We start from the raw sequence: 17,034 nt of genomic DNA, 5'->3' as shown, positions 1-17,034 counted from the left end.
CTTAATGTGGCAGGTAATTCCATGGGTAATATTGCTCTTCTGCTTTTACTTACCAGTCGGGCCACTTTCAGTGCCCTGCATAAAATTAACCTGTTCAGAGAAGTATTTCCTCAAACAGTGCATTAGTAAAATGCCAGGGCTGGACTTTTTTCATGCACATGCTTTCCCTGACTAGATTTCAAACATTTCCTGGAAACTTGTTTTTTCATCTTGCTTGTTACATCTGCAGTGTAGTTTCCTAATGCTCTGGAACGTGCTTATGAACCTCCTTAAAGAAGCAGACCTTGCTTCTCTGATACTTAAAATGGTCCCATTTTTGAAGGGCTGATGCTATGATACAAATCCTCATGGTGAGAAGTAAAATGAATCTAAGCCATCTTTAGTGATCCCAAATGGTTTTTCTAGTGATCTTTAGATGTTATAATAGCTTAACGTGTGATTTATCTGTGTGCTAAAGATGTTTAGGTCCTGTTCAAAGGTCTTTCAGAATGGTATGTCTTTTCCATTGGCCTTAAAATCTACATATTTCAAAGAGTTTGCAATGACAGTAAAAAATTTACATTAATACAAGCCTAGAATGTCCTAAATGTAACCCAAAAAAAAAACCCCCAAACTCTTGTTTTCTGAATGCGTTACATTGCCACTAAAGCACTCCCACAGTTGAGCAGTGTGGATGCACTCTTTCTTCTTCCTGTCTTTTTTTCTTTAAATTTATATCCTCTAGCAAAGCAGAGAATGTTGAATTAGGAGTTTGTAATAGTAAGAGAGTTTTAAACAAGTTATGGAGTAGATTTCTTATGTCATGCTAATTTTGACTTCAAGTTGTAATGCAGGCAGAGTGATCACAAATGGAATGGTGACTAGGACAGCCACCAAAGTGGCAAGGGTGCTGAGTAATCCCTGATTTAATTTGCCTCTTCCTCTCCTAGTCTGAAGCACAGGTGATGAGTGAGAGGTTTCTTAGTGGCATCACAGGGAAATGCTTCCTAGTAGGTTGGTGATGCTGATTTCCTCTGTGTGAAAATATTCCCATTTGTGAAGAAGGGAATTTCTTCTTTCTTGAGCTAGTGCAGTGAAACCTTGCACGTTATTTCCAGCACTCTTAATGACTGTTTTATTGCAAGAGAAGATGTTGGTGCTTCAAGTTGCAGTCTAAGTTCAGAGTAAAGCATGTGACTTCAACCATAGATCTTTTGCAGCTCTGCATGTTCCTGTGTTGCCTCCCTCGCCCAAGTGAGATATGATACAAGATGGGAGAGGAGCAGCAACTCTGTAGCATTTCATTGGCTTTAGCTGTTAATTCATGTTAAAACCTTAATTTCTCTTCAGAGCAAGAGAATCCAAGCAAAAATTTGAACTCTCACTTTGAACTCATGCGTGAATAGTATTATATATTTTTTTAATTTAGTATTTTAACAAATGCTACATCATTTTATGTTTCATTAAAACTCATCTAGCTGTTAGTAATTAATGTTTGGCATGAGTTTGGCAAAACTTAGTGTACTATTTTCTAGAAGTTTGTTGAAAAACAGTAATGTGATAGAATCTGACGTATTTACGTGGAGAGGTGAAAACTAGCATTTTACCTAAGAAATTATTTGAAGATTGGCAGAAGATTGCTGTAATGAAAAGCTCCTTTCTTAATTTTCAGAGGACTATCTTTTCCTGTCCTTTTCCATCACGTACACAAATGCCTTCTTTCGGTTTTGATAGTGTCTTAAGCAGGGTCATCTTTAACTGACCATACTAGAAGACTTTCATTTCTGGTAAGCTGGTGTTGAACAGAAGTATTTTGGGAAGTCCCAACAGAAAAAGGAGGATGCTGTGGCAGCCTGTGCGTGCTGCTCTCGTGAATGTGGAAGCTGCAGTAGTCAGCAAATGCTGCCTGGCTTTCCTGAGTTGTGTGCGGAGCGCTGCTCGTTGTGGTAACGGATACTCGGCTTCTTCCGGCCTTGAAAGAGGGTGGGGTGAAAGTGCAGGCTGGGAGTCTTCCCTAGGCAGCTTGGCCTGCCTTAAGTCTCGGCTTAGTAGGGCAGATGCTGAATTAGTGGTCTGTGCGGTTCCCATTCATTCTGGTATGTAGGCATGTCAGCTGCCTTAATGACTTTCTGGCTTCTTAAGGGTTTCGTGACTTATTAAACAATTTTAATCCAGCAAATCTAGTGTCTGACTGTTTACTATATGACTTGAATAACAGGAATAATCAGCCCTAGGTTGGACCTGTTCAGTGTTCCCCTTGCCTGTGTTAGTGCAGCTTTATAGCATAGCAGTCCTTTCGTGTATGATCGAGTGTCTGAAGCTGTGACATTTTTTCTATCTTTGCATTTTGTTTTCTTTCACTATCCTTGCACAGAAGTTAAATTCAAGCTTTATTAGATGATTTTTACTAGATAACTGCTTTAGCAGCTGTCTTATGCATAAGGTGTTTTGTATGAGATTTCCTCTGTGTGTTTCTTTATATGTATTGCTTAAAAATCCATCCTGCTTTAGATTAGTACTGTTTTTGATTTGGATTCTGTTTTTAAACCCTCATATAGATTGACATGAGACTGTCAAGATTAGGACAACATGCATTGAACTATTTTGATTATGATTTTCTTCATAAAACACCTTGACATCTTGAAATCAAAGAGGAAATCTTAGTTAAGGCAGAACCAGTGATTTGATCTTTCCAAGTAGGAGTACATGTGCTTTAAGAAAACTAACTTGTCATTTACATTTCACTTAAACCCAAGTAAAGCTATGCCAGCTTGCAAATAAATGGAGTTAACTTTAACATTGTGGATTTGTCTGAATCCAGTACAAAGAGTGAGCAACTAATTTTCTTCAGAAAGAAGGAAAAGCCAAAGGACAGGCATTGGGTGAGTTAAGCTGGGGTAGAGTTGCAACTTGAAGGCAGTTTTTGCGTAAGTGAATGTGCCAAGAGCAACAGGAATCAGTTCTAACAGAAGTAAGCTCTGCTTTATCAAGTCCACACCTTAAAAGGGACTGGAGGAGCCAGACCTCTCTTTATTTGCACATGTAGAGAGTCGTTCTGCTTAAATATAGTGGAGCTCTAGAGTTAGTAATTTAAATGTTAAATTTGGAAAGTGATTAACAGCTTTTGGAGGCCTGGTGTCTTGGGAAATAAAATTACTTCTATGGTTACTTTAGTATGAGTTGCGAAGCTTTTGAAACGGTTGAGAAATATGAAGGGGGAGGCAGAGGAGCCATCTAGAACAGAAGTTGCTGATGATCTTCACCTTCTTTAAAAATGCAAATCCATTTTGATCAAGATGTTAGTGGGAACAAATTTACTGAAGACTCTGCTTATCAGCCATTTTCCCCTAAGTAATGTACTTTATCCTGGCTGTGTTTGGTGCTGAGTGCCCAAAATTGAATGTGTTTGCATTAGTAATTTGAAATTGGAAGTATGTATGAGTCTAAGAACATCAAAGCTCATTTAATTTTCTGAAAATAACAAAATTAGTTGATGTTTTTGAAGATGGTGAGTTTTTTCGTCTACCCTTGGTAAAGCAGTAGGCTTTTTGGGGGAGGGGAGACTATGTTTTTAAGGACTTTTTTTATATTCTGCTAGATTATGCTTCTGAAAAGATGAGATTGTCAAAGCTGGTTAGCTTCATTGCAGACTATGGTGGAAGAAAAAAAGAGTTAGGGAAGTTCCAGAAACCAGTTATAAAACATGCTTGAAAGCATGAATTCACTTAATTCACTTCTTTATTCACTTCCCTACCTTAGTCTATTACAGTGTTCAAAACACTGGAGAATTTTGTGAGAATCTGTTGATAAATTGAAGTAAAAGCTTGCTGCAGAAGCATATGCACTTGTTCCAGCAGTTCATATTAAAAGCAGAGTACAAAATGGGCATCTCAGTTGATGGTGGGTTTTGTGTTGTGACATGGATGAGGAACTGGGTTCTGGTATTTTTCCAAAGTGAGGTAGTAAAGCTTGCAAAACATCAGACTCGGAGGTTTTTGTAGAAGCAAATGGTTTTTATTTTTGGCCAGCCTTGAAACTTGTAGCGTGCATTTGCAGAAGTTTGTTTCTGAGAGTGGAGAGGAAAAGAGACAGGTCCTGGCTTGGCTGGAACTCTGGAGCTGGTTCAACATTGTCATTTATGGTCTATTATTTTTTTGTCTTTATCTTTGTTGCACGCCTGTGTTTCAAGTGTTTTCCTTGGTTGCTCTTCACTGCAGTAAACAGCAAGGTAAACATTGACAAAATATTTCTGTATTTAGGGTCTATATCAGATCTGTGAGGGAACTTTTGGGGGAATTTGGCTTATTTTCAGAAAGCACAGCCCTTCAAGGAACACTTACGCTCTTGTGAGACAAAAGTGTCTTGCAAGAATTTTATGTCTAACGTTGCTGAAATCAACTGAATTTCTCCTGGAATAAATAGGAGGCAAAATTATACAGATGGATTGGAAATGCGAAGCTATTTTTTTAATTATACCCGTGTCTATATTAAATACTTGAGTTAAGGGAGCCTTGCATTCATAAAACATTTTGAACACTATTTACTGCTAAGGAGCTACTGCAGACTACTTGGTTTTATTTTCTGTAATATTGAATGAGATACAAATGTGAAATGTAGTAGTTGTATTACAGTAGGTGAGAGGATATCACAGTAATTAAATTACATATACCTACCAAATAGTATGGCACACTTTGCGTGTTGCAGATTCCTGATGCAGACGACATCACAGTCTTGTCATGTTTTCAGAACAGGTAGGATTGCCTGTTTTATTTGTGGGGCTACTATTAACATCAGTGTAGATAGGGTGTCCTTGAATCTGATGGCAGATGAGCAGTATGTCTCACACTAGAAGGCTCCTTACCTTTAATGATGACATCAATTTGTGAAGCAGTGTGGAGGTATACAGTGGAATGTCATCTTTTCGCTTTTTATTGCGCTGCTTGGTGAATAAGTAAAACTAGAAGGAGGTGTTCAAGATTCAAACAAGGAAAACTGTTGCCCTTTCCTCAGCAGTCAAGGCATTTATGCTCTGTGGTAAAGTAGACTTAAAATTGGCCTTGTACCACTGAATTTTACTGTCTGTTATGTGAAAGAAAAACTACAGGTACTGCCTTCAATAAGCTGATGCAAAACTTCCGGTTAACTATCTAGCTTAGCACGCTGATCATAAATTTTGTTGGCAACTCTTTCAAACGTGAGCTGGACTCTGTGCGGCCCACTCAGCTAGAATGTTGTTTTAAAGTTAATGCTAGTTATCTATGTGTGACCAGCTCTCTTGCTTATGGGAATGAAAATGGCATATGTTGCTCTATGCATAAATATAAGTAGTTACTCTTTGTGTAATCCCCAGTAAAACAGATTGCTAAGCAGGAGAATGAAAAGTCTGTTTGTACTTACGTAGTGACTTGTATCATGTAAATCAGTGAACATTACTCTTACTGCTGTTAAACTTCTCCTGCATTTACAGTTAGTTGCATTATATACAAATGTCACCATTTCCCTTGCTGTCTTTAAAAACTAGACATGTCTGTTGCTTCTGGATGGCTCTTTTGTAGAAGACAGGATAAACTGCAGGCGGCAAGTGCCTTGTACATTTTCTAGCTTAGTTCATGTAGCTGAACCCTTAGCTCATGTTGAATTCGCCTTGGGCTTGAGGCAAAGTGACTGAAAATGTGGGGTGCAGAGACCGCTCCCAATTGGCAGCCTGCAGTGCAAGGATGAAAACTCTTGATCTCCTTCTTAGCCTTTCCTGTTGTGTTTGTAACATCTACCTGGGAGTAAATAGTAAACGAGTCCTCTTGGGAGGAGACAGAATGCTACGGATCGGATTGGCACAGAACTGAATTTCTCAATGCCGTACCATACTCTCTACTCACTTTATTTAACTGTCTTCTGCTTTTAGTCAACAATATACTCCAATATTCTTAACAATTTGCTGGCAGAAGTAATGTAATCCTGTTTGTCCCATACACATTTCCCTTTCTATAACTGTTGAACAAAGAGCTGTATTTTTACATTGCCCAAATCAGTGATCTTGGGTGTTTTTTGAATGTAACGGTCCATCAAACTGCTTCATAAAACGGCCTCAGACATAGGGATTTCAGTTTATATTAAAATAGAGACTTTTCGGTTTAATAAAATATCTCTATGAACTGTGGTGACGCATATTCCATTTTATTTAGGCCTGGGGGAGAGAGTCTTTTTGTTGTCAGGGCCTTTGGGAGCTTGAGGCTTTTTGTTTTCCCTTCTTAGTTTTGATGTCAGCTTCCGAGTACCATTTTCAGCATCACTTTAAATAATAGGAGTATCTAAGTGCACTATTCCATTCCTGTCTGCCTAGCAAATGCTTAAAAAAAAGAGTTGACAGTTTTGCTAATTTTGCAGAGCAGGAAATTATGGCCTATTTCTTATGCTTTGCGCCTTACTTCAAAGCCTAGAGCAGGAAGAGCTGTTTGGACTCCCCGGACAGGTTCCCAGATGCCAGCACAAACAGCCTTTCTGCATCTTTGTCATTTGAGAGGAAACTGGTGTCTTGTCACCCTTGGAAGAACTTGGTCTACAACCTCCTTATAATGTGATCTACAACTTAAATATTTGAGTGGATTACTTAAGCATTCTCTTCTTGCATGTAATATATTTAGGTCAGTGACAGGCCTTTCCCCTCTTTTGTTTGTTATCTAAAGCTATTTCTGGGAACATCTGACTGTTGTTATCCCTGGCATTCAGTATTTTCATGCTTGCAGTTTGTTCCCTTTTACCTAGCCTGAGTTTGGTAGTATTCCCTTGATCTGTGAACTTCACAGCAGCATTTGCGGCAGCTTCTTTGCTGATCCAATGTGCTGTGTGCTCTGTAGCAGCATGGACCAGATGATTTCTAGAGGTCCCTTCCAACCTTAACCATTCTGTGATGTAGAGCTCTGGATTCAGAGCCTTGGGATTTAAATAACTTACTGTCTTTTCACCCCCTTTATCACCAGTTCCAGTGTTAGTGGATGATATAAGAATGTTCTAGCAGCAAATCCAAAATTCTGCTTGCAAATATTTTATGGCCATAAATGCAGTTTGGGGGTTGTGTTTTGGTTTTGCTTGTTTGTTTTTGTTGATTTTGATGTGTGTTTTTGCTGTTGTTGTTGACTTTGTGGTGTTTTTAAATAGGGTACTTTTTCATGCTTAAAAGCATCTTAATGTATAAAACTGCTCCTTGCTTATGGAATAGATTTATATCCCTGAGCACATTGAACGCTAACAGTATCCATTGCACAGCTAACTTTAAATTAAACAGATGTGGAACAGGGGTGGTAGTGGGTGGAACTTTGCAGGCCCATGTGGAATGAGAACTGTGAAAATAGCAAAAAAATGGCTGAAAAAATGTTTTTTGTTTGGTTTGTTTTCCTTCTTACATGAATGTTTGTAAGTTACTTGTAAGCAAAGTAGAATCTTGTGCTACTTACTATTTCTATGTTGCATCTTAGAATAAATTTTCAATGATCTCTCTCCTGGACTTCTATTTTTTTATTTATTTTACAAGCGTTTTATATGACCTTTACTTTGGTGTTAGCTGGGATTTAATTCAGTTTGCTTTAAAAGACTATATTAAAGCTTTTTAAAATAGCTTAATGCCCTTGTCACATAGTCAGTAGAGCAGAACCTTAATCAGCTCGGAATGAGCTGCAGTGACGCAGCAAAGGGCAGCAGATCTGACACTGCTGCTTTAGGCTCTAGTTCAGCCCTGGCCTAAGTGCATGCAGTATGAGATGCTGTAGAGGACCAGGACATTTCCATGTAAAACTTAAGTTTATTCCTATTTAATTCCTCTTCACAGAGGAAAGAGCAGGGAGCTAGACTACCCTTAAGCAACCTACAGGGTAGAGACTGTCTTCTGTATCATCCTCTTCCTCTGGCCTGTAAGTTTATGTGGCTTCATAGTAAAAGGGATTGCAAAATCGTTCTGGTTTAAAACCACAGCACTCGCTGAGGAAGTGGCTGACGTCTGCTTTCCATGATGGCCATTGTCACTCTTCCTTTCTTTTCTAGCTGGGTGCCTGTGTCTCTTTCAGCATGGAATTAAATCAAGGGTCTGTGAAGGTGAATGGGATTTGGTGGAAATTGGTGTTGTTGTGCCATTCTGCCTGTAATAAATTGAATCATTCCTATGAATATAGTTGCTAGATATACACTTTATTGAAGGGAGCTTAGTTTAAAATTCACAGTTCATGAGTTCGTTTTGTTCTAGTACTCAGATGCGGATGGACCTTACATGTCCAGCATCCTTTTTATTGTATGAATAAATCCTTTAGCTGGAGTACTTAAAATGGTCAAATGGGACAAATTGCTTGATTTCGCAGTTAAAAACTCAATACATCTCTAATTTGCTTTTTTTTAAGGAGATTTTGTCACTTTGTGTCTTAGGTGATGTTGTACATGGCAAGAGGACTTCTCTTAATAGCTTAACATTATTTTTTACATAAATTGAGCTTTATGAAGTTGAATTTAGCATTGCCATCAGGAAGTAGTTTTCTTGGACTGAATTCTCATAAAATAGTGAAGCCTTAAATAAAAACTGTGAAATCTGTTGCTCTCGTGAAGTAGCTGGCTGTGCATCTACAACGTAGTGTCTGTAACTCTGCTGCATTCCTGCAAAGGGAAAGGGAGGAGTCTTCATGAATCTAAACTTGTCTCTCTGGATACAGGGACTAACACAGTTTATGCAGTTAGCATATAGCTTTAATTTCCCTTGTGAAAGTATTTTTCTCTAATACTGAAAACAGTTTATCCTTGTCTATATCTCCCCTTCATTTGTCAGTAAAGTTTATGCTAAATGCATTTGTGCATCTTGGTTTTCTGGTCTCTGAAGGTGATGTGGTGAAACTCAGGTGAACCCTAATGTCTCCTCCCAAGCTGACTGCTGCCTTATGTTAGTGCACTGAGCTGCTTTGGGCAGGGGAAAAGGGGCAGAAGACGAGACAAGGAAGCCTGTTGGTCACTGCTGTTGTGAAGTCTGTGTCAGAGCATCTCAGCATTCCTTCTGACACCAGGAATAGTCACAGAAAGATCTCGCTGTTATTTCTGATTGATGGCATCACAGTTGCAGGGATCTGCTCTGTTAAATTGCAAACTTGATCTGTAAATGGAGCAACACAGTTGTGGGAAGACGATTTTTTTGTTTGTTTTTTTTTTTGAGGCTTGTGTTGGTGAGATTACGTGAACTGTCCACAAAAGCCTAACATGGTATCTCAGAACAAATACAGTCTTGTCCTGGAGCAATATAGGAGTGCTGCTTAAAAATCTGAATGCACACTTAGAAATCTTCATGATTTTCTTCTGTTCTGTGGGCATCACTGAGTGCTCCTAACTCTGGTCTACAAGCTCTGTCTGGACTAGCTTAGTTGAAAAGCTTAAGTGACCCTGGGCAATTTGTTAGCTACATGAACGATGCTCTAAGTAGTGGTACATGCTCATAAAGCTGGGATCTAACTCATCCATTAAATTGCTGACTTAATGCTTCAAAATCACCAAGAACTTTGAAGAGAGGATTTATACTGTAATATTTGAGCAATGATTTGAATGATTTTTGCTAATTGAGATACATTTATATGAATTATACTTTTTTTTCCATATCAGAAATCTAATGTTTGCTCCTCTCATACTATGGGTTTAGGTAAGCAGAGTGAGATGGAACAGTTTGAATTGTTAGTGCCCCGTGTCTGTATTTTGGTGCCAGAAGCTGGTCTCAGCCATGGCAGAGCAGACTGAAGGGAGAAAGCCTGGCTGCCTGGGCTCTCCCTGGCTAAATATGCTGCTGGAACCTGCAAGTTAGAGTTGCCTTGGGGGTGTTATTTGTAGAGAAACAAGTAACTGTTCTTTTTGAAGTTATGTGGCAGAATTATATATAGTAGTAAGTGCTATGAGGAGAGAGAATAGCTATAATAAACAACTGGAAAAGACAATTTTAAAGTACCTAAGATTTTGATTAAAAGCCAAAGCAACTGGGTAGCAAGCGAAACAACAGGAAATAAATTATACTAGAGCAGGGTATATAGTAACGAGTTGTCCTGAAGATCTTTGCCAGCACAGGATAGCCTACAATTTAAAATGTGGTTTCATTGTAAGGTGACATGTTTCTATGTGAACCTCATAAAATGCAAGGTTCTTACAAAAATAGTTGAGCTTAGTTTATTATTTTATATGTAAGAAGTTAAAAGGGTCATATGGTTTGAAGATGTGACATCATAAGCCCTTATAAAGTGCTAGTGGGGATTAGTCTCTGATGTTAGTCACTATTAAAGATTTAAGCAAGTCCCAGATGAGGCCCAACTTGAAGCTTAAAAGCTTCATTGTAACTTTATTACTTTATTTAGAGAGATTTATAACTTCATTTAGAGAGAGAGAAATAATCATTGTCTCTGAAAACATCTTCTCTGCTTGCGTATACAGTTGTCTCTTCATATTTAGTACCATGGATTATCATCTTACAGATGCATTTGACCTGTGTCTGTTGAAAATGCCTTCAATACTTTTTTTATCAAGTATTGTTGAATATAGTTCTCTTGATGTACAAGGAAATGCTTTTGTGTGATGGTACTTTTTGTAGCTTGGGCAATGCAAGACCACTTCCTCTTTTGGAACAGGACGGTCTTTGTGCGCTCGGGGGGTTGTGATGAATGAGGCTCTTCCTTGCAAGGCTCACTAGCAAGAGTGGGGCTTGAGGGCTCTCTCAGTTTTCACTTGTTTGACTTTTTGCTATTCTTGCAGTTTTCTGAACTCCCTGTGTTCATGAAACTTACTTTCCAGCTTCTCTGTATTCATTCCTGCTTATAAACTTTATGCTGCATCACATTTTTGTCCTCCTCTGTTTCTTCAAAATCAGTTAAAAGATGACCAAGGTAAATTCAGCTGCTCTGTTTTTGTCTGGCAATGTTATCCCTGAAAGCTGTCATCATTTTTTCAGGGGAGCAGATTTCATAATGGAGTTATAAACTGGGATCATCTGGTTAGTTTTGTTGATTAGAAATCATAGCAGAAGATTCACTCTCTGGTTTTGGAAAACTTTCACCCATTGCTCTTGAAAGAAGTTACTGCTAGTAGTAAGGAACCATTGATAGTTCTGCTAAAACAAAAACAAAACAAACAAAAAAATCCCACAGTTGGCATGATGTAATGTTATTTTTAAATATTACTGCTTATTTCCCATATATTTGGGGGCTTCAAAGTCCCGTTTGAGATAACAGTTTGATTTGAGTTACCGCATAAATGCATGTTCCAGAGTGTTTGGGTAGTGAAATAGTGGGAGGCAGATGAGTATGTGTGGCTTTCAGTTTGCTCATCTTTTTCCAAAAAATACTGGTGACAGGCTGGAGCCTCTGGGAGGGCATGTTTCTGTAGTGTTACACTTTCACACCATGGTAGGAAAGTGGGTTTTGCAATTTTAAAATCTATTTTTAAGCAAGGACAGGAACAATCCCTTTTATTTAGAGGCCCCTTTGCAAGATATGAAAACGCTACTTTTTTTCCTCTTGACAGTATTTGTGATTATTATCAGCAGCTATATTTTGAAGGTTTATGGAGATACAGCAGTATTTAGAACATAAATTAAAATCTAGAGTGTTATAAGTGGGTAATGTGAATACAGCAATGCTCAAATAAAACCTTTCAGTCAAGAAAAATACACTGAGGAGTCTAAGAAAAAGTGGTGCATTTTGCTAAGCTGCATGTACCTACTGCCCTGCAGGCTGCTTCCTTGCTTTATCATAGACCAACTTGATTAGTACTGGATTTCTGTTTCTTACCTCTTTTGTTTTAAGGCTGCTTCACTAAATATTCCCCCCTCAACAGCTAAGATTCCCGCGTTGCTGCCTCTGCGTAGCCTGGATTTAAAAGAAAACAGTTACAGCACCAAGAGCCATTTCCAGGCCTGTGCTAACAGCAGCTTTGAATGCCTTTTCCTGCCATTTTCTCCTTGTGTCATGCTAGCTGGCTGTTATCTTACAAAAATAAACACTTTTAATAGTAGCTACCATTGTTGGGCTGGGCGTAGCTGCTGAGCACTGGGCCGTGTCTAGACGAGGGGACGGGCCGGGGGACGGGACGGGCAGCCCCAGATCGCGGCCGTCCCGCGCGCGGCGCCCTGGGGAGTCTCCCCGGGAGCCTGGGCGCTGCGGAGCTGTCACCCGCGTCCTCGCGGCGACATCGCGAGTTCCCCGGGGCTTTATTGCGATAAGAAATATTCTGGCTGCAGCGCTTGCTTCATTTAACCTGCTATGATACAGGATTTCCATAACAGATTAAAACTAATGGTATTCATTTCCAGTAAAACTTAGATTGGAGTTTCCTCACTTTTCATGTAGCTTACCCATCTGTTTGTAAAATGGAACATTAGCTTAAAAAGCAGAATATCTGATGAGAAAACCAACCTTAGAGAAGGCATATGAATAGTAAAGTGAATCAGGATGATTAGCACAGTGGAGCCCTAGTTCATGACCATATGTTTGATGCTGTTTTGATACAGCTGCTACATAAGAGTAGTAATAAGTTTTAGGAATTGCTTCCTTTTGAAAGGAGCAAGTTTGGGTTTTCACTTCTCCCTCTATGCTATTTACTGTCTAAAGAATTATTAAGACTCGTATTTCTTATACTGTATTATAAAAAATCCTAGCAAAGAAACAGCTCTTTTTGTTTACTTTTTTCTGTGGTATGTTCCTAATTGTCTCTTTCTGAGATAATTTAAAATTCTCATTGCAGTGGCAATCTTGGGCCCCTTGATTTCTGCTGGTAATTCTGCTGTTTTGAACAGTGCCAGAAGGGTCTAAATGCCTTTTGTTTATAATTCCTCCTTTCCTCTTTCAGAGTAGGCCCATAACTAATTCAAAATAGCATTTTTTTCTCATAGAGTCAATATACAGACATAAAATGCATCTACATTGAGTGTTTGATTTATAGTTCTTTATAGTGTATTTTAGTTCTGACCGTGTTAACCCATTGCATTTCACCCAGCACTCCTGGTTTAGGTTCGGCAGCCTTCCTGGATCTCAACGTGCAACTCAATTTGGCGCTTAAGAGTGAACCATGTGCCACATCTCAAGAACCTGAGGCCGTTCTCCGTGAAGGGCGTTGAGTAGAGGAGATAGGACAAGGTGGAAACTGGGTCCTGCCCTTCTCATGGGAAACAGAAGGGCTCTGGCAGCTCAACCTAGTGAATAAAAAAAATCATTTGATTGTATTTGGTGCTTAGGATCCTTCTCAGGTTGCGCAGGTGAACTGTCCGCATTGCTCTCCATGAACATTCATATTGCAAACCTTTCTTTTGCATGCCCCTGGTGCAGTTCTCCAGGTAATTCTTGGCTGGATGAGAGACAGGGATGGGGGCCAAGGCTGAGGGGGGTTCTTACTGGCCCCAGTGTGAACTGCACATACTGGATTCTGTTCTCTGGATATCTGATGCTTGTTGTACTGTAATAAAATTATTAAGGCTTTGAAAAGAGTTGCTATACAGTTACTAGTGGTTTCAGATCCCTGTGCATTGATATAAATGATTTATGTTCTTGTGAGACTGATTTCTAGAAATTGTGCTCTTAAATGGGACAAGTTTTTAGCGTAGACTTTAGGGACAAAATCTCTGACTCCTTCCCAACTTATTGTCCTGCAAGCAAAAAGGTTGAGGTTCCACATGATTGAGCTGCTACCTGTATATTTGGAACATGTTGTAGTGTGTATATATATATGTGTGTACAACCTGATGCATCTGAGTTAGTACTGGAGATTAAGCCAGAGGGATTAGAAAGACCTAGGATCTAGGTTTGCTCCTTGCTTCAGGTGCCTAATAGCAGGCTTCTTAAGAAAGCAACCCAAAACCTACTTCATTAGCTTTGCTGCAACTACCTGATATAAAGAAGAGGCCAGTTGCTTAGCTTTTTACATAGGAATGCTCATTTCCAATGAGCAGTGAGTAGTTTCTTCCATATTTTCATGTTCTCTGTGGGCTTGTTTCCCTCTTACAGGAAAATGCTGGAAGAAATAGGATACACTGGCTCCTAAAACCACTTTGATGTAAAGATAAAACTGGTTCTCACCTGCTCCTATTTTCCATCAGGAAGCTGCCTGGAAACTCTCTCGTGTTAAATTCTCTCCATTTCCTTTCTTGTGGAAATATTGAATCACTGGTGCACAGAGCCCCAGTTGTTGAAACACAACTGTGCAATAGCTGTTTGCACGTGTGCAGGATTAAGATGGGGGGCGAGGAGGTAGAAGGGGTATATTTTGCTGCACAAGATGTTGCAATAGGCTGTTTCCGTGCAATACGTTGATCTTATGCATAGTTTTATAGTTCATGAAGCAGATAGCTCAGAGAGAATAATGCAAATGTTAATGCAGACAGTTCACACAGAATCGCAGAATGGTTGAGGTTGGAAGGGACCTCTGGAGATCATCTAGTTCAACCCCCCTGCTCCAGCAGGGACACCTAGAGCACAGTTGGGCTCATTCTTTAAAACCCAGTAGTTAGCACACTGTTAGGCCTGCTGTGCAGCTCACAGTGCCCTCAGTGGAGGGGCTCAGTACTTCAGAACCCCAGTTCAGCGCCAGTTTCCCCGTGTCAGTCGAGCATCAGGCTCCGAGTTCGTGTTTGCGGTGGGCAAGGAGGGTGTTGCTCCCGTGTGTCCTTCACCTGCTGTTGGATCCTTGCGTTGCTGTTCAGCCCAAGTGCCACTGAGGCCGACAGTCACTCAAGCGCCTGCTTCATGAGCAGCTTGTGCTGCATCAAGGACAAGATGCTCCCTGCCTCGCCAGGCCGGGTCCCTGGGAAAGCACACGGGGTGTTCCTCGGTGATGCCGATGCCGGGAGCTGCCTCCAGCAGTGCAGCGAGGACTGCGTACACAGAGCTCCCACTGACGGCGGAGCAGGGGGTCCTGCTCTGGAGAAGCGCTGGAGGTTCAGGCCGCACAGGGTGGATGAACTAAGTCCTGCACCCTGACTTGCCATACGCAGGAGCACTGGGAAGAGTGAACCTTGGTTTGTGGGCAGAAGCTTTCCAAGTACCCGGTTCTTTTCCACCTGCAGGGAAGCGAAGCGCTGAGGTTTTGTGCAGGCAAGAGCAGCTTGGGTTGGCTGTCGCGCAAGGGGAGGGTGGCTGCTGCTGCCTTGCAGAGAACAAGTGCAGATTGTGAAGCCTGTTCTGTTGTTACGTTGTTCCTGAAGTCAAGACCAAGGGCCTTTAAAAGATGTTTTTTGTATCAGTCGGGGAGTTAATCATGGCTATCTGAACAGATGCGATACTGTGCCGCGCTCTTGCTGCTGGGATTGTGCTCTCTTGTCTTGTATACAAAGTACTCGTACAAGCAAAATGGTTTGTTTCAAGGAATGAATTTTAATATAGAAAATCAGACTCCCGTGTTTGTATGTTTTTTTTTGTGTGGGTGTTTTTTTTTATGTAGCTGTAATTTGGATTTGGCCTTTTCTGTGCCTGCACTTCTTATGCAGGCAAAGATCCTTTTGATATTGAAGTTTTGATTTTTTTTTTAACTAAAGAAGGAGAAAAAAAAGTAAAATCTCTTTATAAAATGCTAGAAGTGTTGTTTTCATTTAACTTAAGCTTTTGCGTGTGTTCTCAATTAAGTGTCTTCCTGCTGTTGCAATGTCTTTCACTTTATTATTTTTTCCTCTATATTTCTTTGTATGTCACTCAGACATGTTTTTTGGGTGTCATTAATGTAAGTTTTGAAAGTAAGCCAACATTAGCACTTAGCCTCCAGAAGAAGCATGTTTATTTAAGGTAGTATTTTCTATTTACAGACTTTTAAAGTGTTTCATTAGACATCCTTCTGAGCATCTATAATCAGACTTGTTAACAATCTGCTAACAATGTATTTAGATCTGGCCTGAAAGAAAGGGGGGAAAAGTATTTTGTTTAGGGTGTCCATCTGCTTATTGCATTTCAGCACTGCACAGGAAAAGCCATTTCCTGCCTCAGAATACTTTGTTTCCTTTGTCTCTACAATGAGAGAGAGAGAGAGAGAGAAAATATTAATGTGCTTTCTGGCCAGTGAAAACCTTGTGTTCTTCTAATTAAAGAACTGTAATAAGCGAACCTTATTAATACATTGCTGATGGAGACAGGCATTTTAATACCTTTTTATTGCAGAAAAAGTTATTCAGGCCATGAAAGGCCTGACCTCTGTATTATTATTGTGTCTTTATCTTTCACTCTCTGATTTTTATTCTTAAAAAATAATTTTATTTGGAGAGTTGGCTTAATAAAGCTTTTTTTTTTTTTGAAAGACAACGAGCTTTCTGGAGGTGCTTGCATGCTGCCCTTAAAGAATGTGGTTTTCTGGGTGGTTTAGCAGATAGCTCAACAGAATCAGGAAATCTTCCAGACTGTTCACATTTGTTGTTTGATATCTGAGAGTATTTGGGGGATTTTGTTGTTGTTGCTGGCAATTCCGGGCAGCTACTTTGTTGCGGCTTGGAAGGTGGGAGCCGGATGGATTGAGCTTTCATTTTGCAGATGGGGCTTGCTGTGAATTTTGTTGCACTTAAAGCTGACTAGAAGTGCAGCTGAGTCATGGGTCATTCGGAATGCAGCTCTCGGGGACACCAGCCTTCCTGTCCTGACTTCTGGTTTAAACATACCACGTCGTAGCTTACAAGAGTCCCCTCTTTGGAAGAGGAGTTCCAGGTGTGGGACTGCATAGTTGCAGGCATGTGCATCCTATGAAAATGAAGCCTAGCATTAATTTATATATGTTATGTAAGCTTTTCTAAAATAAGAGTTTGCAATTGCTAGTAAATGCATGAATAATCACAACACTTCTAAAACATTTGGGGAATGACACATGGGGTGGTCTTTCTGTTGGTTAAATATTTGCCAAGATTTGCCTTTTTGTTGAGCGTCTGATATTTCCATTTTAAAGAAAAGTGCCTCTAAACAGGTATGCTCCAAACTGCAAAATACATAATTTGTATTGTAATAGTTAACGGGCTTACTGTAGCCTGTTGGAGTTAGTGTTTTAGTAATTACATTGTGGGGTGATGGAGGGGATGGCACAAGATTTAAGAATGCT

This window comes from Nothoprocta perdicaria, unplaced genomic scaffold (assembly GCF_003342845.1).
Source record: "Nothoprocta perdicaria isolate Ctin4 unplaced genomic scaffold, notPer1 scaffold_1, whole genome shotgun sequence".
Taxonomy (NCBI): Eukaryota; Metazoa; Chordata; class Aves; order Tinamiformes; family Tinamidae; genus Nothoprocta; species Nothoprocta perdicaria.
The sequence above is the reverse complement of the archived record's forward strand: the minus strand, read 5'-3'. Positions refer to the sequence as shown.